This window comes from Sesamum indicum, linkage group LG13, assembly GCF_026168435.1.
Source record: "Sesamum indicum cultivar Baizhima isolate 11 linkage group LG13, ASM2616843v1, whole genome shotgun sequence".
Taxonomy (NCBI): Eukaryota; Viridiplantae; Streptophyta; class Magnoliopsida; order Lamiales; family Pedaliaceae; genus Sesamum; species Sesamum indicum.
Genome location: NC_142669.1, coordinates 12,173,520 through 12,197,532, shown reverse-complemented (window position 1 = coordinate 12,197,532; position 24,013 = coordinate 12,173,520). Strand labels below are relative to the sequence as shown.

At 33.9% G+C, this 24,013-nt stretch overlaps 1 long non-coding RNA gene across 5 annotated transcripts in view; it reads left to right on the top strand.

Moving 5' to 3' along the window:
* The window catches only part of LOC110013104 (uncharacterized), a 30,785-nt gene that overhangs the window by 3,472 nt on the left and 3,300 nt on the right, over positions 1–24,013 (top strand). For 2 of the 5 annotated variants that reach the window (XR_016063647.1, XR_016063648.1), the window contains exons 3-4: positions 4,289–4,381; positions 6,157–12,495. This is a non-coding gene — a long non-coding RNA (uncharacterized LOC110013104). The other 3 variants (XR_002288247.2, XR_002288248.2, XR_016063649.1) reach the window with 2 other exon arrangements.

Here is a 24,013-nt window from a genome sequence, read left to right as displayed (position 1 = left end):
ATCTTGAGTTTGTTCATTGATCCATTCGTCTTCCATTACACAATCAAGATGGAAATCAGTTTTTCAATATATGATGAAATTGGTGAATTAGATTGAGAACTAACTGGTATTGCAGTAGAAGTACCTGCTACATTTTTGTAGGTTTGGGTAAGTTTGGAAGGGGCAAGAAGAATTGGTTTTCCTAATTGGGTAAACCTATTTGTATTTTGTGTGGCAGTTTGTGGTAGTGGTATCTTTGAAGCTAATTGGGTGAGATTTTGTGTTTTTGGTTGAATTGAAGGGGATAAAACCCGTAATGATTTTGAATTTTAAGGACTTTGAGGTTTCAAATTATGGAAATTTTGAGGATTTTGGGGTTTCAATTGAATTTTCACTAGTGTTAGAGAAGGATATTCCAATTTAAGAATTTGTGCAGAGGGTTAAAGGGCTTACCTTTAGCTTGGATTTTTCAGTTGATTTTGACATCCCTGTAAATTCTCTTCTCAAATAGTTAGGAATATAATTGTGAGTCCCCTTTATGTATTCAATATCAAAATAAAAAACAGATAATAAAGCTTGCCATATAGCAAAGATTTGTTTTGAAACAAAATTTTTAACATCTTTTGTAAGTATATCCTTTGTAGCTCTACAATCAGTTTTTAAATTTTTTTTTGATTTAATAAATCATCTTGAAACTTGAAAATGCATAAGATAATAGATAGTATTTTCTTTTTTATTTGTAGGATAATTTTGCTCAGTCATAGTTCTTCAAACTTCAGAATAATATTTTACTATCATTTCTTTTCTTTCAATAATTTGACTGAGGATACCACCATATCCTAATTCAAATGCATCAGTTTAAACAATTTTTATGTAGTGGGATGACATATGCTTAAACAAGGAATTTCTTTATTTTTTTATTTTAATTTTTTCACTAAATTTGTATGAGTTTGGGTCCAAGGAGGTGGTGGAGTTTTTAATGTATCATACAACGGTTTACATATTTGTGTAAGGTTTGGATAGAAATCTGAGACATAAGTTAGGCTTTCTAGAAATCTTTGTAATTGTGTCTTATCTAAATGATCTGAAATTTTTTTTCCAAAATTTAAAGATCTCTGAATTGGGACAATAGTTCCTTGATGAATTTGATATACTAAAAATATTACATTGATTTGAAAAAAAATTATTTTAGAAGCTGATACAAAAAACAGTTCAAGACTATGGACATACGTTAATTTATATACCTATGAAAATAGAGTCTTTGAGTCAAAGGTGGACGAGGTCCTTAAGATTCTTCACAATCAACAAGGACCTTATAGATCTGAGGCAGAAATTACAGATCTGTAGAGAAACCAAAGGGAAAGCCCTGAGACATCAAAATCTAGACAAGACCGATTCAGGGGCGCCCTTGGGACAATACCTTTTCTATATCAGAAGGGGAAGGCCACGGAGGTTCCAAAATCGAAGTCTAGAGAAGATCTGATCATCGCATCTATCAGATTTATAAAATAATGGATGTAACAAGAGCAGATATATTAGATCTACAAGAATTGGCAGAGTCATTTTTCCAAACTCGGGATTGTGGACATAGTTAATATCCAAACCAATGAAATCACTACAGCACTACCACCACTGGAGGGAAGCACATGTTCCAATGATCCTCCACAGGATCATCCGGTGAGAGAAAATGCAGATTTCCACACTAATGCCACCCAACGTTCGTGGAAACTAGGGCTAAAAGAAAATCCAGGAAGAAATCCAAGAAGAGTGGCTGAAAATACACCTTCAGCGAGGACCCTGCTCCAGCCCTTGCATCCATATGGAGCTATACTGAATCTGGACGTTATCGATTTTTGAAACTCCGAGAAGTTGATAGATAAATGGGTTGCAGCCATCAAGATAGCAACAAGTACCTTAGAACTCAATATATAAAATTTCATAAAATTGGTGGAGTTAAGTTTGGAGAGTTTTGTGAAGATCGGATGGGATAATACCCCAGAAGATACCAAAGCTAGTATCCTTGTTGGAGATTTAAAAGGAGCGATAGCAGACCTGCTAGGAAGGCTTATCAAGATACACTTCAGCGGAGATTGTTACTTCGGAGGAAGTAGAGCTGAAAAGGCTAAAGAATACACATAAGCTCTCTTCAACCCTGAACTAAGAAGTATTTGCGCAGTAGATGAATATATATATTGGTTTCAAAAGTACTTCTTCCAGAGTGGAGTAGCAACAGAAGTAGCAGCTTCAATGTTCTTTGCAAAACTATGCAGTCCATGGAAGGAAATGTTGATCAGTCATACAAAGTACCTAAAGGATATCTAGATTCAGTTGCGAGGAGAATGTCTTTCCTTAAAGAAAAACTGAAGGATTGGTTCTATCAAGCATCCATCCAGAAAAACATGAAAAGACTGAGAGGTAAAATTAAACGAACTTTTCTGTGTCGCGATAACACGATTTTCTGACTATTATAGGAGAATCCAGTGAACCAAGGATAAGGAGGAAGCAAAATAGTGACCCCTATCCTAGGAGTTCAAGAAGAACCTTCCCGACGAAGATTGTGGTGGTCCAAGTCAAAAGCTAGATCATATAAATCTGGGCAAAAACCAAGACCAACCAGGGCTTCATCCCAAGGATCTAGACAAACAGATGCAAGATCCACCGAAAGAACCCCTACAAAAAGAACTTTCAGACGGGCTCATCCCGAGTCAATGAAAGTTTCAAAGACTGCAATTGCTGGACCTACGGAGTAAGAGGACAATTATCTCCCGACTGCCCATAGAAACATGGTGAATTTGAGAAAATTCAAGCAACAGATGATATTTTAGATGCAGTATACTATGGCGATTTGGTACCCATCTACCAATTCGAAGATCTTCCATCAGACGAAAGTGTCTATGAGGAGGAAATGGAGACTAGTTCGGATGGATCTTCAATCGAGTCAGAATAATTAAAACGAGGGTGATAGGCTTCAAACTTTCGATATTCTTTTCCAGAATGACGGTTTCAAACAAAATGATCGAAAGAATCATGAGACAAGATTCTAACCTCAACCCATACGATGAATTTAGGATTGGAGTAATTGAGAAAGTCCAAAACCAGATAGAACTGGACAAAAGGAAGCATCACATAATCTACAAAGTAAGTTCAGGTGAGTTTGCTATACATATGGAACATACGGGTAATGTGATGGAACTGAAACTAATTCCTAAAGGCGAGATTATTGAAGAATTAAGTAAGATTAAAAAAGAAGTAGTTGTTACTATGAAATGGATCCACATAGGAACTATTGAAATAGTAATAAGAAGCAACTTTTAAAGAAGGAATTGAGTCAGAAATACATTTATTTATAATGGATAAAAGAATTAATAACCTAAGAGATGGTTGTCTTGGAACAATGATAGGTCATTTGTATGAAGAAAAATTAATGTTCGACATTCATCATAGGATTGCATACAACCTAACAGACCAAGATTTCAGTAGAGTCTTAACCCTTCATCAAGATATAAAAAAAAAAGATCTAATGAAAGAAGGTAACAGACCATTTTCTATAACTTATAGAAGTGCATATGCCATTTCCAATACACATCATTCATATTTGTTTCTTAGGAAAGAGTATAATGAGATTCCTAGAATTTTCAAGGAATTTGCTAAGGTAATAACACCAGATCGAATAAGGATACCTAGAATAGGTGGTTTTGATATCATCATAGAAGATCACCCAGTTTTAGATAGAACACTTAGTTCCAGAACTGAGTTTAGTAGCAGGATGTCCTGTTCGGAAGATAGGATTACAGGCTTTAAAGGAAAAGAGAAAGAGTTATTAAAAGCTTTAACTTCTCAAGATATTAAGGTAGATAACGTAAAACTTAGATGCTCTGAAGGATGGAAAGAAATACAGGTCATATTTGACATCACTAACAAAGATAATTTTTTCCCTTGTGATGACTTATATCATTTGCAACAACCTGTTGTTCGTAGATATAAAGGCATGTTAGAAATAACAGGCCATGAAATTTTAGTTGCAGGTTTTGTAGAATGAGAAAATAGGAGTATGACTTTGAGGTTAAGTTTTCTCGTAGATCATAAATCATGGGGAAGAAAAGGTAACGGCATGGAATTTAGTCTTGATGGTGTTAACATAAAGATTAAATGATGAGCCCCTTCTCTATATACATATCTGTTGGTATGTTATATGATCAATATAAGATAGAGTATTTTGCAGCTTATATTAATTCAGGATTAGGAATTTTCATGGCAAAATTTAGAGTTTTCGCTAAGGAAGCAAGGGAAACCTTACCCGTTATTGCAGGAACAGAGATTTTTCACAAAAAATCCTATACTCAATAAGAGAATATGAGAAGCCAATACATGAGGAGGAGCATTTGGATCACCCTGGTTTAAGGTAAAAACACCTCCTATTTACTTTCATGATACATGTGCTGATATCTTGCTAGGTAACAATTTTATTCAAATATTTGCAAGATATATGCAGGATAATCAAAGGAATATGTTTATGTTTACTACTAACTGTGGTAGTGAGTTTCAGGTGTTGAGAAAAGAAAGGGCATTTAACAGGATAATGCCTATAAATTTTCGCAGCAAACGTGGTGATTATGATGCCAGATTAACTCATCCAAAAATGCAGGATAAGAGAAAATTTGATAAGGGTCTTTTGTCTTTTAGGGAAAAGGGACTCATGAATAGTGATAGTATCTATAAGGAATCCGAGGATAAAATTAGAAACCTTAAGGAAGCACTACTGGAAATGAAATCCCTAGATATCAGTGAGGAAGCAGGCTTTTCTTGAGAATGTCAAGAGGCTCATCCAGAGGAACTTCAGTGAAAATCCTTTGGTATGGTGGTATAGGAACAAGATCGAAGCTACTCTGAAGGTCAAGAAAGAATGCAAGTACGAGTACGTTAGATACAAACCTATCAAGATGAACATGGATGACAAGAGAGATATGCAGATGATTATCAAAGAGTATATCAGTCTTGGACTCATCAAGCCTGGAATCTATACCTACAACAGCCCTGGATTTCTGGTTAAAAACCATAGTGGGATACAAAGAGGTAAACCTAGGTAGGTAATTAACTATCAAGGTATGAATAAAGTATTAGACTTTGATGGTTATTACGTTCCTAGTAGGTAACAGTTAATTAATTACGTTAAAGGAGCAAAAGTGTTTTTTAAATTCGATTGCAAATCTGATTTTTATGAGATTAAGATGGAGAGTGAATCAAAGAACTTTACTGAATTCTCCATACCACAGGGACAATATATCTGGAATGTGCTTTCAATGGGTTTAGCCAATGCACCCCAGATATTTCAAAGAAAAATGAATAATCTTTTTAAAGATTATTTCGAATTCATGTTTGTATATATTAACGACATACTGATTGCATCTAAGAATATGAAAGAACATATTAAACATCTTGAAATATTTTCTGATGCATGCCATAAAGAAGTTTAGTACTTCCTGAAAAGAAAGCTTTTATTGCTGTCAATAAAATTGACTTTCTATGAGATCTTATTGACGAAATAGGAATTGAGTTACAGGACCATATTGTGGAGAAAATTCGCAATTTTCCAGATGTACTTAAGGATAAGAAGCATTTGCAGAGTTTCTTGGGAGTTGTTAATTTTGCAGGTACCTTCATTAAGGATCTTGCAAGATACAGGAAGAATTTCCGACCATTTCTAAAAGAAACAAAAAGTTCAAAGTAGAAATGAGAAGAAATTCACACAAAAAGGGTTCGTGAGCTGAAACAGGTTTGCAGTAACCTGCCAAAACTTGCTATACCACAGGATGGGGATGAATTGGTAGTCTATACAAATGCCAATTACTATAGGTGGGCAACAGTGCTCATGAATAAGACAACTACAGGGGAAGAACCTTGTAGATATATAGGAGGGTTGTTCTCAGAACAACAAGCAAAAGTTTGGCACATTAACAAGAAAGAATTCTTTGCGGTTTGGAAGGCTTTTAAGAAATGACCTTTATTTTACGTGCTAAATAATTTACTTTAAATGTTGATAATACTAATGTTAGGGCTTTCTTAAAAATAAATTAGAATCAAAGATAGAGAAAGCTCGTATTATCAAATGCCTAGCTAAATACCAATATTATTTTTATAATATTGTCATTATAAAGTCTCATGAAAATATTCTTGCAGATTTCCTGAAGAGATGGAAGCATCTGAAGCAAACTCCATCATGCTGAGGCTCAAACACCTCGAGGAAAACCTAGAGGAACTTGATAGGAAGTTTGGATAGCTACCGATTAATGCCCAAGTTGCCGGACAAATCCAAAGTACTGATCTAGACACAGTCTAGGTCACCATAAGGATTTTCTTATTAGCATCCACATCACTATGGAACGACTTACGAGAACCAATTCGGAATGCATCACTTTTAGGGATGACTAACGAGTTGAGGGAACATGACCTTAAATATGCCTTTAGAGTATAGAGCTCTAGACCTGTAGCATCGGATTCGAGTGCCGATTGCACGAGGCAATCACCATGACTCTGGTGAAACGACAACAATTGAGTCACAGGAAGTGCAAACTCTTGGAGATTCAAGTCAACCCAGCACCTCTAGGGTTAAAGAGGGGGAGATTAGCCTTAGGCCAATGACAAACACTTCTAATGTTAATACTAACGAATTGATATTTTCTTCTGCTTAGCAGCACTATCAGCACATATGGGAAAAATTAATTTCTCATAAAGGAGTGAACCCAGGCAAGACCATTATTGAAACATCCAGAAAATATAATAGGGTCTAGATGTTAAAAGGGTCGAAACAAGAGGATGTCCGAGAATGGTATGATTTTAGAGCTCTTGCTTCAGTTCATACTATGTCACCAAGTTTTCTGGAAATTTCAAAACTTCCAGAATAAATTAGTGGGGCGGTCTTTGATTCGTGGCAAAACAACCCCCACCTAAGGAGAGGCGATGTTCTCGAGATAAAATTCATATCAGTAGATCCAGAAACTACAGGAAAGGGGTCTCATCCAACATTCCATTTTATGAAGTTGCAAAGGCTAGATATGGTGGCTTTCAACAAAGATCAAAGTTGCTTTAGAAGAAGCTCCCCTTGTACCAGCCATTAGTGAAAACAGTATCTCTACCAGAAGAGCTTGGGGATTACGGGTCTGTCTCATGGAGATGGATAAAGTCAAGTATCCATTCAAAATTTTCTCCAACAATGTGAATGGATCGTTCCAGTTAAATTCTATGACGGAAGAAAGTACTGAGTTCGTAGAAAGCTTATTTGAAAAGAAGAGGATGTTAATCTGGAAAAGTAAGTTGCCGAGGACCGAAGCAACAAGAATGAAGACTTGCAACATGTTGCATGTTGGGCATTGACATAACTATTTATGCCCTTGCTCTGAAAAACAAGAGACGTCCCTATTCGGGACAAAAAATCGGGTCACACAAAATAAACCCGAAGCACATAAGGACAAAGGAAAAACAAAATTTTTTACAAAAATAAGTAAAAATTGAAGAATGTAAAAGATCAAGGATAAGACTGTCGGTAAAAAAGGACAAAGGCCAACAGTCAACAAAGCAAGAAAGCCAGCTGGAAATCACATGGCCGACAAGCCATTATGACCAACAACAGGAAAGGTCGCAGCAATGATGAACGCAGTGACATCACTTGAAAGAGATAAGATGATGACGAATGCAATGAATTCATCAAAAAATAAGTTTGGAATCCGAATTTGAAGTCCACGGACGCCTATAAATAAAGATGCAATGAGGTAGATGGGGATTGTAAGAAAACCTTCTCCAACTCTTCAAAGCATTAGAATTTTGAGTCTTTTCAATCTTTTGTAGTGTTTTAATCTTTTAGTTTATGGGGGTTTCCCCAACAAGTCAAGTCCTCTATAATATGAGAGGCTAAACAGTTGTCTCCTCCAATAGAGGAATAATATCTATGTAATATGCCCTATATTTCTTCAATAAAAGTAAGGCTTCTGTTCAATTTCTTTGTCCAAAATTATATTAAGTCCCTATACTAGAGTACCTTTTATGCCCTAAGGTAGGAAATGAAATGGGGCTATGTTGTTTGTTGCTGAAGGAGCCAAGTGCCTGCAAACCATTTGCTGCAGTAGTGTGGTTAGAGGAAGTCCATAAAAATGAAGACTTGAAATATCCGAAAGTAAAGCAGTCAAAGCAAGGTATGAATTTATGGGGGATTAATTCATTTCGTAAGCATGTTGGGCCTAATTTTGAGCAAAAGTAGTTGATTATCAAATAATAGCAAAAGAAATTGAGTAGAGGACCAATACTATTAAAATTCTGAAAACTTTGGGACCATAAGTGCCGACCAAGAAAAGCATGGGACTAGAAGTGATAACGGCCTTATCTAATGGGTCCAAAAATACAATTTTTCCATATATACATATAGGGATAAAGAAAACTTTAGTCCTTTATCTTTGTCACGGATTAATTTTGGTCCTCCAACTTTGTCAATATTAGATTTAGTCCTTTATCTTTCAATTTGGCGTAAATCTGGTCCTTTAACCTATTTTATGACCATTTTACCCTTTCAAAGAAAATAGCTTAATAATCTATGTTCATGCTCTTAAAAAGGCCCAACATGCTTTCGAAACAAATTAAGACCCCATAAATTCATACCTTTCTTTAACCGCTATGTTTTCGGGTATTCCAAGTCCTCGTCTTATGGAGTTCTTCCAACCACACTACCGCAGCAGATGGTTCGTAGGAACTTGGCTCCTTTCAGTAATAAAACAGCACAGTCTTATTTCATTTCCTACCTTAGGGCGTAAAAGGCACTCCAATACAAGGACTTAATAAAATTTTAGATAAATAAGCTGAACATAAGCCTAACTTTTATTGAAGAAATATATAGAATATTACATAGATATTATTCCTTCGTTGGAGGAGACAACTGTTTTAGCCTCTCATGGTGTAGAGGACTTGACTTATTGGGGAAACCCCCATAAATTGAAAAATTGAAATATTACAGAAGATTAAAAAAAACTCAGAACTATAATGCTTTGAAGTAGGAGAAGTTTTTCTGATGATCCCCTTCTGCTTAACTACCTCTTTATTTATAGGCATCCGCGGACTTCAAATTCGGACTCCAACTTGTTTTTTGATAACGTCATTGCTTCCGGCATCATCTTGTCTTTTTCGAATGATGTCACTACGTTCGTCATTGTCTCATCCTTTCCAACTATTGGTCATTATGGCTTGTCAGCCATGTGACTTCCAGCTATCTTCCCTGCTCTGCTGACTGTTGGCTTTTGTCGTTTTTCAACCGACAGTCTTATCCTCACAATTTTTTACATCGTTTAATTTTTACTTCTTTTGATAAAATTTTTTCTCTTTCCCTTGTCTTGGTCCGGTTTGGTTTTTTTTTTCGTGACCCGAATCTTTGTCCCGAATAGGGTCTTTTCTTATTTTTCACAGCAGGGGCACAAATGGTTATGCCATTGCCCAACATGCAACATGTTGCACGTCTTCATTCTTGTAGCTTCAGTCGCTGACAGCTTATTTTCCCAAATTAATATCCTCTTTTTCTCGAATAAGCTTTCTGCGAACTCAGTACTTTTTCCTGTCATGGAATTTAACAGGAAAGATCCATTCACTTTGTTTGAGAAGATTTTGAACAGATACTTGACTTTGTCAATCTCCGTGAGACAGACCCATAATCCCCAAGCTCTTCTGGTAGAGATACTGTCTTCAGTAATGGCAGATACCAGGGGAGCTTCGCCCGAGGTGGCTTTGATCTTGTTGAAAGCCACCATGTTTGGCCTTTGCAATTTCATGAAATGAAATACTGGATGAGACCCCTTTCCTGTCGTTTCTGGAGCAACTGATGCGAACTTTATCTCCAAAACATCGTCTTTCTTTAGGTGGGGGTTATTTTGCCATGAATCAAAAACCGCCCCACTAATCTGCTTCGGAAGTTTTGAGATTTTCGAAAAACTTGGTGACATAGTATGAACTGAAGCAAGAGCTCTAAAATCATACCATTCTAGAACATCTTCTGGTTTTGACCCTTCTAACATCCAAACCTTATTATATTTTCCGGATGTTTCAATAATGGTCTTGCCTGGGTTTACTCCTTTACTGGAAATTATGTTTTCCCACATATGCTAGTAGTCTTGCCAAGCAGAAGAAGATATTAACTCGTTAGTATTAACCTTAGAGGTGCCTGTCATCGGCCTAAGGTTAATCTCTTGTTGGGTTGACTTGAATTATTAGGAGTTTGCACTTCCTGTGACTCAATTGTTGCCATTTCACCAGAGTTTGGTGATGGCCTTGTTCAATTGATACTTGAATCCGACGCTACAGGTTTAGAGCCATGTACTCTAAAGGCATGTTTTGGATCATGCTCCCTCAACTCGTGAGTCATCCCCGAAGGTGACGCCTTCCGAATTGGCTCGTAGGTTGTTCCATAGCGAGGTAGATGCTAATAAGGAACTCGTTATTGCAACCTGGACAGTGTCTAGATCGGCTCTTTGAATTTGTCTGGCAACTTGGGCATTAACCGCTAGCTGTCCGAACTTTCTGTCAAGCTCCACGAGGTTTTTCCGGAGGTGCCTGAGTCTCAACATGATGGAGTGTGCTTCGGATGCCTCCATCTCTCGTCAGGAAATCTGCAAGAATGTTTTCATGAGACTTTATAATGATAATATTATAACAATAATATTGGCATTCAGCTTGCCATCTGATAATACGAGCTTTCTCTATTTTTTATTCTAATTTATTCTTTAAGAAAGCTTTGACATTAGTATTATCAATTTTTAAAGTAAATTCTTTAGCAAGTAAAAATAAAGGCCATTTTTTAAAAGCCTTCCAAACCACAAAGAATTCTTTTTTGTTGATTTGCCAAACTTTGACTTGTTGTTTCTGAGAACAACCCTCATGTATATCTACAAGGTTCTTCCCTTGAAGTTGTTTTCTTCGTGAGCACTGCTGCCCATCTGTAATCATTGGCGTCTGTATAGACTACCAATTTATTCTCGTCCTGTGGTTTAGCAAGCTTTGGCAGGTTAGTGCAAACCTGTTTCAGCTCATGAACCTTTTTTGTGTGGATTTCTTCCCATTTTGATTTTGAACTCTCTGTTTCTTTCAAGATCGGTCGAAAATCCTTTCTGTATCTTGCAAGATCCTTAATAAAAATACCTGCAAAATTAACAACTCCCAAGAAGTTTTGCAAATGCTTCTTGTCCTTGAGTACGTCTGGAAATTGCGGATTTTCTCCACAATATGGTCCTGTAACTTAATCCCTGTTTCGTCAATAAGAACTCCTAAGAATTCTATCTTATTGACAGCAATTGTAGCTTTCTTTTCAAAAAGTACTAAACCTTCTCTATCGTATGCATCAAAAAATATTTCAAGATGTTAAATATGCTTTTTCATATTTTTGGATGCAATCAGTATGTCGTCAATATAGAAAAACATAAATTCGAAGTAATCTTTAAAAAAATTATCTATTTTTTTTAAATATCTGGGGTGCATTAGCTAAACCTATCGGAAGCACATTCCAGATATATTGTCCCTATGGTGTGGAGAATGCAGTAAATTTCGGTGATTCACTCTCCATCTTAATTTGATAAAACCCAGATTTGCAATCGAATTTAGAAAACACTATTGCTCCTTTGATACAACCAATTAAGTGTTCTCTACTAGGAATGTAATAACCATCAACTCTAATATTTTATTAATGTATTGATAGTTAATTACCAACTTGGGCTTACCTCTCTTAATCTCACCATGGTTTCTTACTAGAAATCCAGGGCTGCTGTAGGTAGAGATTCCAAGCTCGATGAGTCCGAGACTGATATGCTCTTTGATAATCATCTGCATATCTTTCTTGTCTTTCATGTTCATCTGGATAGGTTTGTATCGAACGCACTCGTACTTGCATTCTTTCTTGAGCTTTAGAGTACCTTGGATCTTGTTCCTATCCCACCATGCCAGAGGGTTTTCACTGAAGTTCCTCTGGATGAGCCTCTTGACATTCTCAAGAGAAAGCCTGCTTTCTTCGCTAATATCTAGCGACTTCATTCCCAGTAGTGCTTCTTTAAGGTTTATTCCTCTTCAGATTCCTTATAGAAGCTATCATTGTCTATGAGTCCTTGTTGCCTGAAAGACAAAAGAGCCTTACAAATTTCCTCTTATCCTTCGTTTTTGGATAAGTTAATTTAGCATCAAAATCACCACGTTAGCTATGAAAATTTATTAGCATTATCCTGTTAAATGCCTTTTTTTTTCGCAACACCTGTATCTCACTACCGCAGTTAGTAGTAAAGATTAACAGATTCCTCTGATTATCCTGCATATATCTTGCAAATATTTGGATGAAATTGTTATTTAGCAAGATATCGACACTTGTATCATGAAAGTAAATAGGAGGTGTTTTTACCCTAAATCGGGGAGATCCGAATGCTCCTCCGATCATGATCTTGGCTTCTCATATTCCCTTGTTAAGTATCAGATTTTTTTGTGAAAAATCCCTTCTTGCAATTACAGGTAAGGTTTCCCTTGCTTCTTTAGGGAAAACTCCAGGCTTTGTCGTGCAAATTCCTGATCTTGAATCAATATAAGCTGCAAAATATTCTATCTTATATTGATCATACAACATACCAACAGATATGTCTATGGAAAAGAGACTCGTCATTCAATCCTTATGGCAACACCATCAATACTGAATTCCATTCCGCTACCTTTTCTTCCCCATGGTTAATGATCTATGAGGAAACTTAACCCCAAAGTCGTACTCTCGTTTTCTCATCCTGCAACACCTGTGACTAAAATTTCATGACCTGTTATTTCTAGCATGCCTTCATATTTACCAACAACAGGTTGCTGCAAATGATATAAGTCATCACAGGGGAAAAAAATTTCTTTCTTGGTGATGTCAAATATAACTTGTATCTCTTTCCACTCTTTAGGGCATCTAAGTTTTACATTATCTACCTTAATCTCTTGAGGAGTTAAAGCTTTTAATAACTCTTTCTCCTTTCCTTTGTTGCCTATAATCCTATCTTCCGAAAAGGACATTCAACTACTAAACTTAGTTCTAGTGCTAAGTGTTCTATCTAAAACTGGGTGATCTCTTGTGATGATATCAACACCACCTATTTTAGGTATCCTAATAGGATCTGGTGTCATTACTTTGGCGAATTCCTTGAAAATTCTAGGAATTTCAATATACTTTTTGCTAAAGAACAAATCTGAATAATGAGTATTGAAAAGGACATACGCTATTCTATAAGTTATAGAATATGCTCTGTTACATTTTTTCATTAGATCTTTTCTTTTAAAATCTTGATAAAGGGTTAAGACTCTACTGAAATCTTGGTTTGCTAGATTGTATGCAATCCTAGGATGAATGTTAAACATTAATTTTCTTGCATACAAATTGTCTATCATTGTTCCAAGACAACCATCTCTTAAATTATTGATTCTTCTATCCATTATAGATAAATCTATTTCTGAATCAATTCCATCTTTAAAAGTTGCTTTTATTACTACATCAATAGTTCCTATGTGGATCCATTTCATAGTAACAGTTACTTTTTCTCTCAGCTTACTTAATTTTTCAAGAATCTCTTATTTAGGAATTAATTGCATCTCCATCACATTACCAGTAAGTTCTATGGGTATAGCAAACTCACCTGAAATTACTTTATAGATTATATGATGCTTTCTTTAGTTTAGTCCTATCTGGTTTAGGACTTTCCCAATTCCTCCAATTCTAAATCCATCGTATGGGCTGGGGTTGGAATCTTGTCGCATGATTTTTTTCATAGTTTTGTTTGAAACCGTCATTTTGGAAAAGAATCCTGATAGGCTTTTGGAAGTTTGAAGCGTATCTCCTTCGTTGTAATTATTCTGACAAGGTTGAAGATTCATCTAAATCAGTTTCTATTTCCTCCTCATAGACGCTTTCGTCTGACGGAATATCTTCGAATTGATAAATGAGTATCAAATTGCCATAGTAGACTGCATCCAGGATGTCATCCGTGGCTTCATTTTCTCATTTCACCATGTTTCTACGGGCAATCGGGAGATATATGTCTTTTAGCTCCGAAAGTCCAACAATTGCAGTCTTTGAAACTTTTATTGGCTCGGGTATGGGAACGTCTAAAAGTTCTCCCTATAAGGGTTCTTTCAGTGGATCTTGCATCTGTTCGTCTGAATCCTTTGGATGAAACCCTTGTTGGTCCTATTCTCTGACCAGATTTATATGATCTGGCTTTGGACTTGGACCACCATGATCTTCGCTGGGAAAAGGTTCTCCTGAAACTCCTGGGGTAGGAGTCACTACTTTGCTTCTTCCTTTTCTGTGGCTCGCTGATCTCCGTGAAGATGCGGAGTACCAACGGCTAGACGGTAAGACCCCGTGCACCTTAACTATAGCATTCTCCTATAATAGTTGGAAAATCATTGTTATCACAACAGAGAGGAGTTCATTTAATTTTACCTCTCACTCTTTTCAGATTTTTTTGGATGGATGCTTGATAACACCAATCCTTCATTTTATCTTTAAGGAAAGGCATTTTTCGCACCACTGAATCTAGTTGTCTTTCAGGTACTTTATAGGACTGGATCAACATTTTCCTCCATGGACTACATATATTTGTGAAGAACATTGGAGATGCTACTTTTGTTGCTACTCCACTTTGGAAAAAATATTTGCGGAACCAATAGATATATTCATCTACCGTTCAAATACTTCTTAATTCAATGCTGAAAAGAGCTTGTGCGTATTCTCTAGCCTTTTCTGCTCTACTTTCTTCGAAGTATCCATCCCCGATGAAGTGTATCTTCATAAGCCTTCCCAGCCGGTCTGCTATCGCGCCTTTCGAGTCTCTGGCAAGGATGCTGACTTTGGTGTCTTCTGGGGTATTATCCCATCCGATCTTCACAGATCCCTCCAAGCTCAACTCTACAAGCTTTATGAATTTTTCTTTGTCGAGCTCTAGGGTAGTTGCTGCTATCTTGATTGTTGCAACCTATTCGTCTATCAATTTCTCGGTATTTCAGAAATCGATAATATTCAGGTTCAGTATAGCGCCATATGGATGTAAGGGCTGCAGCATTGTCCTCGCCCAAGGTGTATTTTCTGGCACTCTTTTTGGATTTCTCCCTGGATTCTCCTTTAGCCTGGTTCCTACAAATGTTGGAGTAGCATTAGTGTGGAAATTCGCGCTTTCTCTCATTGGTTTATCCTGTGGATGATCATTAGAACATATACTTCCCTCCGGTGGTGGTATTGCTGGAGTGATCTCATTTGTTTGGATATTGACTAAATCCACAATCCCGAGTTGGGAAAAGGATTTCGTCAATTCTTGTAGATCTAATAGATCTGTTCTCATTACGTCCATTATTTTATGGATCTGATAGATGCGATAATCAGATCTTCTCTGAATTTTGGCTTCAGAATCTCCGTGGCTTTCCCTTCTGGTATAGAAGAGGTACTGTTCCAAGGGCGTCCCTGATTCTCTCCTATCTGGATCTAAATATCTCAGGGTTCTCACTCTGGTTTCTCTTCAGATCTATAAGGCTCTTGTGTAGATCAGGAAGGATCTTAAGGGCCTCGTCTACCTTTTGGCTCAAAGATTCTATTTTCATATGTATATAGATTAACCTATGTCCATAGTCTTGAACCGTCTTTTGTATCTCCCTCAAATCTTGGGAGATCTTTGATGTATCCGGCTTGAGTTCTTTCCAATCAGTCATAATTTTTAGAACTGAAATTATGTAGCAATTTACCCGTTCTATTTCTCCTCGCTGGGATTCTACCATGGACTTTAGTGGAGTGTAGATGTCTCACTGCATTTTTTGGTAGTACTTGTCAAACCTCAAAATTTCTCAGCCACTCTTGTTCTTCTTCCAACGTGAGAAGTTTTGGGTCATTCCTCTTGGGACTGTTGTAAATCTAAAAATATCATATAATATGAATGAGGTAATGAACCAACTTAGAAGTAAATATCAACATAAAGAAGATAATATATCTCTTTCAAAATTTATATAAAGAAATAAACAATTTAAAAGAAGAAATTAAAATATTGAAAGATAAAAATATTATTCAGGAATCTAGAATTTCTGACTTAGAAAATATTTCTAGGTTAGAAAATATATATCAAAATGATAATAAACTAAAAATAGATGAGCATAGTATTTTCTCTGAAAACTTTTTATCTACTATAGAAATGGTTATATTCCAAAAGTGGTATATAAAAATATCTCTTCTGATTGATAATTATTATACAAAATCATTTACAACTCTTGTTGATAGTGGCGCTGATTTAAATGTTATTCAGGAAGGATTAATACCAACTAGATATTTTCATAAAACTAGTCATACTTTATGGCATCCTGAGGTGATAAACTCCAAATACAGTATAAAATTCCTAAAGCTTTTGTCTGTATTGATAATAAGTGTATTTCTCAAAGTTTTATTCTTGCTAAGAAAATTACTAACCAAGTAATACTTGGGACTCCATTTTTACATAATATTTATCCAATAAAAAAGATTGATAGTAAAGGAATTATAGGAACGTTCCAAAATGATGATATATTGTTTGAATTTATTATTGAACCATTTAGTAAAATGTTGCATAATATTTATGATAATATTAAAGCAAAACATAATCAAATTAATTTCTTAAAACAAGAAATAAACATAATAACAATTGAAGAACAATTGAAGAATCCTAAATTACAGGATAAAATTAGTCTATTAAAAAAATCAATTCTCTTTAGAAATTTGTAATGATCATCCTAATGCTTTTTGGGATAGGAAAAAACATATAGTTTCTTTACCTTATGAAGATTCTTTTGATGAAAAGAATATACCTACTAAGGCGAGGCCTTGTCAGATGAATTCTGAATATTTAGAAATATGTAAAAAAGAAATTGAATCCCTTTTACAAAAAGGATTAATAAGTCCTTCTCAATCCTCATGGTCATGTACTGATTTTTATGTTAATAAACATTCTGAAATTGAAAGAGGAATTCCAAGATTAGTTATAAATTATAAACCCCTTAATAAGGCATTAAAATGGATTAGGCATCCTATTCCTAATAAAAAAGATCTACTCGATAGACTTTATGATAGTTTAGTATTTTCTAAATTTGATTTAAAATCAGGATATTGGCAAATACAAATTAATAAATCTGATAGATATAAAACTGCACTTAATGTTCCTATTGGACATTATGAATGGAATGTTATGCCATTTGGTCTGAAAAATGCTCCTTCTGAATTCCAGAAAATTATGAATGATATTTTTACTCCTTATAGTACTTTTATAATAGTATACATTGATGACATATTATTTTATTCAAAAACTATTGAGATGCATTTTAAACATTTAAATATATTTAAATGTTTAATTATACAAAATGGTTTAGTAATTTCTAAGTCAAAAATGGAATTATTTAAGACAAGAATAAGATTTCTAGGTCATATTCTTGAAAAAGAAATATTATTCCTATTAATAGAAGTATTGATTTTGCGGATAAATTTCCAAATGAAATAACTGAAAAAACTCAGTTACAAAGATTTTTAGGAAGTCTAAATTATATTGCTCCTTATTACAAAAATTTAATAGAAGATACGACTATCTTATATGACAGACTGAAAAAGAATCCTAAGCCATGGACAATTGACCATACAGAAGCTGTTAAAAGAATAAAATCTAAAGTTAAAACACTTTCTTGTTTAATGTTAAGTAATCCAGATTGGAAAAAGATTATAGAAACTGACGCATCTGATATAGAGTTTGGAGGAATATTAACCCAGATAAATCCTGAAACAAAACAAGTATATCTTGTTAGATTCCATTCAGGAAAATGGAATGATTCTAAAAAAAATTATGCAACTATAGCAAAAGAAATTCTAGCTATAGTCAAATGTGTTTTAAAATTTCAAGATGATTTATATAATCAAATTTTTTTATTATGACAGATTGCAAAGCAGCCAAATTTAATTTTCAAAAGGATTTTAAACATGATGTTTCTAAACAAATGTTTGCAAGATGGCAGGCCCAATTAACCCCATTTGATTTTGAAATAATTTATAAAAAAGGAGATGATAATAATCTTTCAGATTTCTTGACTCGGGAACATTTTAATAAATGACAGGCATGAATTTCCGAGGTCGAGGATCTTCCTCTTATAGAGGAAGAGGTGGTCGAGGAAAAGCACCTGAGATTATATCTCAAAATGAGAAACAAAAGCTTATAGCTATGGATTTAACACAAGATCCTGAATATCAGGCATTCTTGGAATACAAAAAGGGTCAACAGACTCAAAATGAAGGGAATGATAGTCCCTCATATGCCAAAATAATTGGTGATGAAGAATCTGAATCCAATAATATTGGATTTTCAAAAACTCAACATAAAGAAATTATATTTCTTTTAGAAGAAAAAGATTTAAAATGAAAAAATGATCCATGGATCTTAATACAAAGGTATTTGGATAATTCATCCTTACCAGCAAGGACTTATAAGTCCAGACATTTTTATGAACAAATACTTGTTCAAAATGGCTCATGTGAAATATCACATTTTACGAGGACTAATAAAGAAATTTATAATTTCAGCAAAATGATTATGAAAAAGGTTATACCTTTGGAAGATTGGGGAATTTCTCCCATTAAAGATAGAGAAATTTTGATTAATAAATCAGCAGTAAAATATAATTACTGGGATTACTACGATGCCTTTATAAAGGTATTAAATTATGAAAATGATAAGCACAAACATTCTTGGTTTATAAAAGTTTGTGCCAATGTTTATAATATTGATATTCCACACTGGTTTATACACTGGTTTTATTGCTTTGGTCCTACTCCAAATATTTTACCGGAAAAAATAAAATCCTTTTTTGACAAATGGGTGGATATTTCACCTCAGCTTTTAAAAAAAACAAGAAGCTAAATTGTTCATTGAGGGTATAGCCTCATGTTTATTTTTCATTGAATTTTCAATACTCTTGATTTGGAAATGGACTCCAGAAATCGGTCATACAGATACAGGAATTCCTTGCCTATACAGAATATTCCATATTAAATTCTGGGATAAAATGATGAAGATTGATCCTAACACAAAAGAAATATTTGGAAAAGAGACAATGGATCTCCTTCAAATGAAAATAAGCCTTTATGAAAATCAAAAAGAAGATATTGGTACTCCATTTTCTTTTGATCATATCTCGAGGAAGTTTAAAATGAAGTCAGAATTTCTGACTAAAGAGCAAATGGTTGTTGCATATGTCGAAGAAATGAAAAAGGATCTCATGGCTCATTTTGGGGAGGATAATAAATCCACCAAATCAGATTCCACTATGGCATCCGAATTCATGCATGATGCTCAGGATCCTAATGATGTTGATTTTGAAGATATATTTGAAGCTATCAAGGAAACCTTGGTGGAAAAAATTCACAAAAAATACATGGAAGAATCTTCCTCAAGCCAAGCACGTACAGGAAAAAAGTCTTATTAAAGAAGACACCATTGCATAATTATCAGCAGTCAAATGACGCAATTAATGAAGCAATTAAGAAGATGACGTAATCAATGACTAGACAGAAGGCCGGGAATCTTGGTGTTTCACTATTCACTTTTTGACTTTTAGTTCTATTATTGTACTAATGTAGCACTTTTTGAATTATCATCCCAAAAATATCGGCTTTATACTGTGTAATACACGGTTTTTACTGTAGCTGGTAGGGTTAGGCCCCTCTAGGGGTAGGCTCCTCTGCATTCTATGAATGCAGATGTTTAGACATTCAGAGGAACCAGAACCAGAAAGCTCTCTCTCTCTTTTCTCTCTCTCTTGCTCATGTGTTGAGGACCCCTTCTTCATTGTAAATTTATATATCAATAAAAGTTTGCAATTGCATAAGGACTAATGTAAGTCTTACTTGCTTCATTTTAATTTTTGTATTTATTTATAATCTTATTTTGTTGTTCATGGATAGCCTTATAGGCTAATCAATTCATGTGTTGATTCCTAACTGTTAATTACACTAACCAAATTCATGCTAGTGTAATTAACAGTTAGGAATCAACACATGAATTGGTTAGCCTATAAGGCTATCCATGAACAATAAAATAAGATTATAAATAAATACAAAAATTAAAATGAAGCAAGTAAGACTTACAGTAGTCCTTATGCAATTGCAAACTTTTACTGATATATAAATTTACAATGAAGAAGGGGTCCTCAACACATGAGCAAGAGAGAGAGAAAAGAGAGAGAGAATTTTCTGGTTCTACTCTCTGAATGTCTAAACATCTGCATTTATAGAATGCAAATGAACCTACCCATAGAGGGGCCTAACCCTACCAGCTACAGTAAAAATCGTGTATTACACAGTATAAAGCCGATATTTGCGAGATGATAATTCAAAAAGTGCTACAGTACTACAATAATAGAACTAAAAGTCAAAAAGTGAATAGTGAAAAACCGAGATTCCCGGCCTTCTGTCTGCTTTTGACGTCATTGATTACGTCATCTTCTTAATTGCTTCATTAATTGCGTCATTTGACTGCTGATAATTATGCAATGATGTCTTCTTTAATCAGACTTTTTTCCTATACGTGCTTGGCTTGAGGAAGATTCTTCCATGTCTTTTTTGTGAATTTTTTTTACTAAGGTTTTCTTGATAGCTTCAAAATTATCTTCAAAATCATCATTAGGATCCTAAGCATCATGCATGAATTCGGATGCCATAGTGGAATCTGATTTGGTGGATTTATTATCCTCCCCAAAATGAGCCATGAGATCCTTTTTCATTTCTTCGACATATGCAGCAACCATTTGCTTTTTAGTCAGAAATTCTGACTTCATTTTGAACTTCCTCGAGATATGATCAAAAGGAGATGGAGTACCAATATCTTCTTTTTTATTTCATAAAGGCTTATTTTCATTTGAAGGAGATCCATTGTCTCTTTTCCAAATATTTCTTTGGTGTTAGGATCAATTTTCATCATTTTATCCCAAAATTTAATATGGGATATTCTGTATAGGCAAGGAATTCCTGTATTTGTATGACCGATTTCTGGAGTCCATTTCCAAATCAAGGGTATTGAAAATTCAATGAAAAATAAACATGAGGCTATACCCTCAATGAACAATTTAGCTTCTTGTTTTTTTTAAAAGCTGAGGTGAAATATCCACCCATTTGTCAAAAAAGAATTTTATTTTTTCCGGTAAAATATTTGGAGTAGGACTAAAGCAATAAAACCAGTGTATAAACCAGTGTGGGATATCAATATTATAAACATTGGCACAAACTTTTATAAACCAAGAATGTTTGTGCTTATCATTTTCATAATTTAATACCTTTATAAAGGCATCGTAGTAATCCCAGTAATTATATTTTACTACTGATTTATTAATCAAAGTTTCTCTATCTTTAATGGGAGAAATTCCCCAATCTTCCAAAGGTATAACCTTTTTAATAATCATTTTGCTGAAATTATAAATTTCTTTATTAGTCCTCGTAAAATGTGATATTTCACATGAGTCATTTTGAACAAGTATTTGTTCATAAAAATGTCTGGACTTATAAGTCCTTGCTGGTAAGGATGAATTATCCAAATACCTTTGTATTAAGATCCATAGATCATTTTTTCATTTTAAATCTTTTTCTTCTAAAAGAAATATAATTTCTTTATGTTGAGTTTTTGAAAATCCAATATTATTGGATTCAGATTCTTCATCACCAATTATTTTGGCATATGAGGGACTATCATTACCTTCATTTTGAGTCTGTTGACCCTTTTTGTATTCCAAGAATGCCTGATATTCAGGATCTTGTGTTAAATCCATAGCTATAAGCTTTTGTTTCTCATTTTGAGATATAATCTCAGGTGCTTTTCCTCGACCACCTCTTCCTCTATAAGAGGAAGATCCTCGACCTCGGAAATTCATGCCTGTCATTTATTAAAATGTTCCCGAGTCAAGAAATCTGAAAGACTATTATTCTCCTTTTTTATAAATTATTTCAAAATCAAATGGGGTTAGTTGGGCCTGCCATCTTGCAAACATTTGTTTAGAAACATCATGTTTAAAATCCTTTTGAAAATTAAATTTGGTTGCTTTGCAATCTGTCATAATAAAAAAAATTTGATTATATAAATCATCTTGAAATTTTAAAACACATTTGACTATAGCTAGAATTTCTTTTGCTATAGTTGCATAATTTTTTTTAGAATCATTCCATTTTCCTGAATGGAATCTAACAAGATATACTTGTTTTGTTTCAGGATTTATCTGGGTTAATATTCCTCCAAACTCTATATCAGATGCGTCAGTTTCTATAATCTTTTTCCAATCTGGATTACTTAACATTAAACAAGAAAGTGTTTTAACTTTAGATTTTATTCTTTTAACAGCTTCTGTATGGTCAATTGTCCATGGCTTAGGATTCTTTTTCAGTCTGTCATATAAGATAGTCGTATCTTCTATTAAATTTTTGTAATAAGGAGCAATATAATTTAGACTTCCTAAAAATCTTTGTAACTGAGTTTTTTCAGTTATTTCATTTGGAAATTTATCCGCAAAATCAATACTTCTATTAATAGGAATAATATTTCTTTTTCAATAATATGACCTAGAAATCTTATTCTTGTCTTAAATAATTCCATTTTTGACTTAGAAATTACTAAACCATTTTGTATAATTAAACATTTAAATATATTTAAATGTTTAAAATGCATCTCAATAGTTTTTGAATAAACTAATATGTCATCAATGTATACTATTATAAAAGTACTATAAGGAGTAAAAATATCATTCATAATTTTCTGAAATTCAGAAGGAGCATTTTTCAGACCAAATGGCGTAACATTCCATTCATAATGTCCAATAGGAACATTAAGTGCAGTTTTATATCTATCAGATTTATTAATTTGTATTTGCCAATATCCCGATTTTAAATCAAATTTACAAAATACTAAACTATCATAAAGTCTATCGAGTAGATCTTTTTTATTAGGAATAGGATGCCTAATCCATTTTAATGCCTTATTAAGGGGTTTATAATTTATAACTAATCTTGGAATTCCTCTTTCAATTTCAAAATGTTTATTAACATAAAAAGCATTACATGACCATGAGGATTGAGAAGGACTTATTAATCCTTTTTGTAAAAGGGATTCAATTTCTTTTTTACATAATTCTAAATATTCAGAATTCATCTGACAAGGCCTCGCCTTAGTAGGTATATTCTTTTCATCAAAAGAATCTTCATAAGGTAAAGAAACTATATATTTTTTTCTATCCCAAAAAGCATGAGGATGATCATTACAAATTTCTAAAGAGAATTGTTTTTTTAATAGACTAATTTTATCCTGTAATTTAGGATTCTTCAATTGTTCTTCAATTGTTATTATGTTTATTTCTTGTTTTAAGAAATTAATTTGATTATGTTTTGCTTTAATATTATCATAAATATTATGCAATATTTTTCTAAATGGTTCAATAATAAATTCAAAAAATATATCATCATTTTGGAACGTTCCTATAATTCCTTTACTATCAATCTTTTTTATTGGATAAATATTATGTAAAAATGGAGTCCCAAGTATTACTTGTTTTAAGAAATTAATTTGATTATGTTTTGCTTTAATATTATCATAAATATTATGCAACATTTTTCTAAATGGTTCAATAATAAATTCAAAAAATATATCATCATTTTGGAACGTTCCTATAATTCCTTTACTATCAATCTTTTTTATTGGATAAATATTATGTAAAAATGGAGTCCCAAGTATTACTTGGTTAGCAATATTCTTAGCAAGAATAAAACTTTGAGAAATACACTTATTATCAATACAGACAAAAGCTTTAGGAATTTTATACTGTATTTGGAGTTTATCACCTCAGCATGCCATAAAGTATGACTAGATTTATGAAAATATCTAGTTGGTATTAATCCTTCCTGAATAACATTTAAATCAGCGCCACTATCAACAAGAGTTGTAAACGATTTTGTCTAATGATTATCAATCAGAAGAGA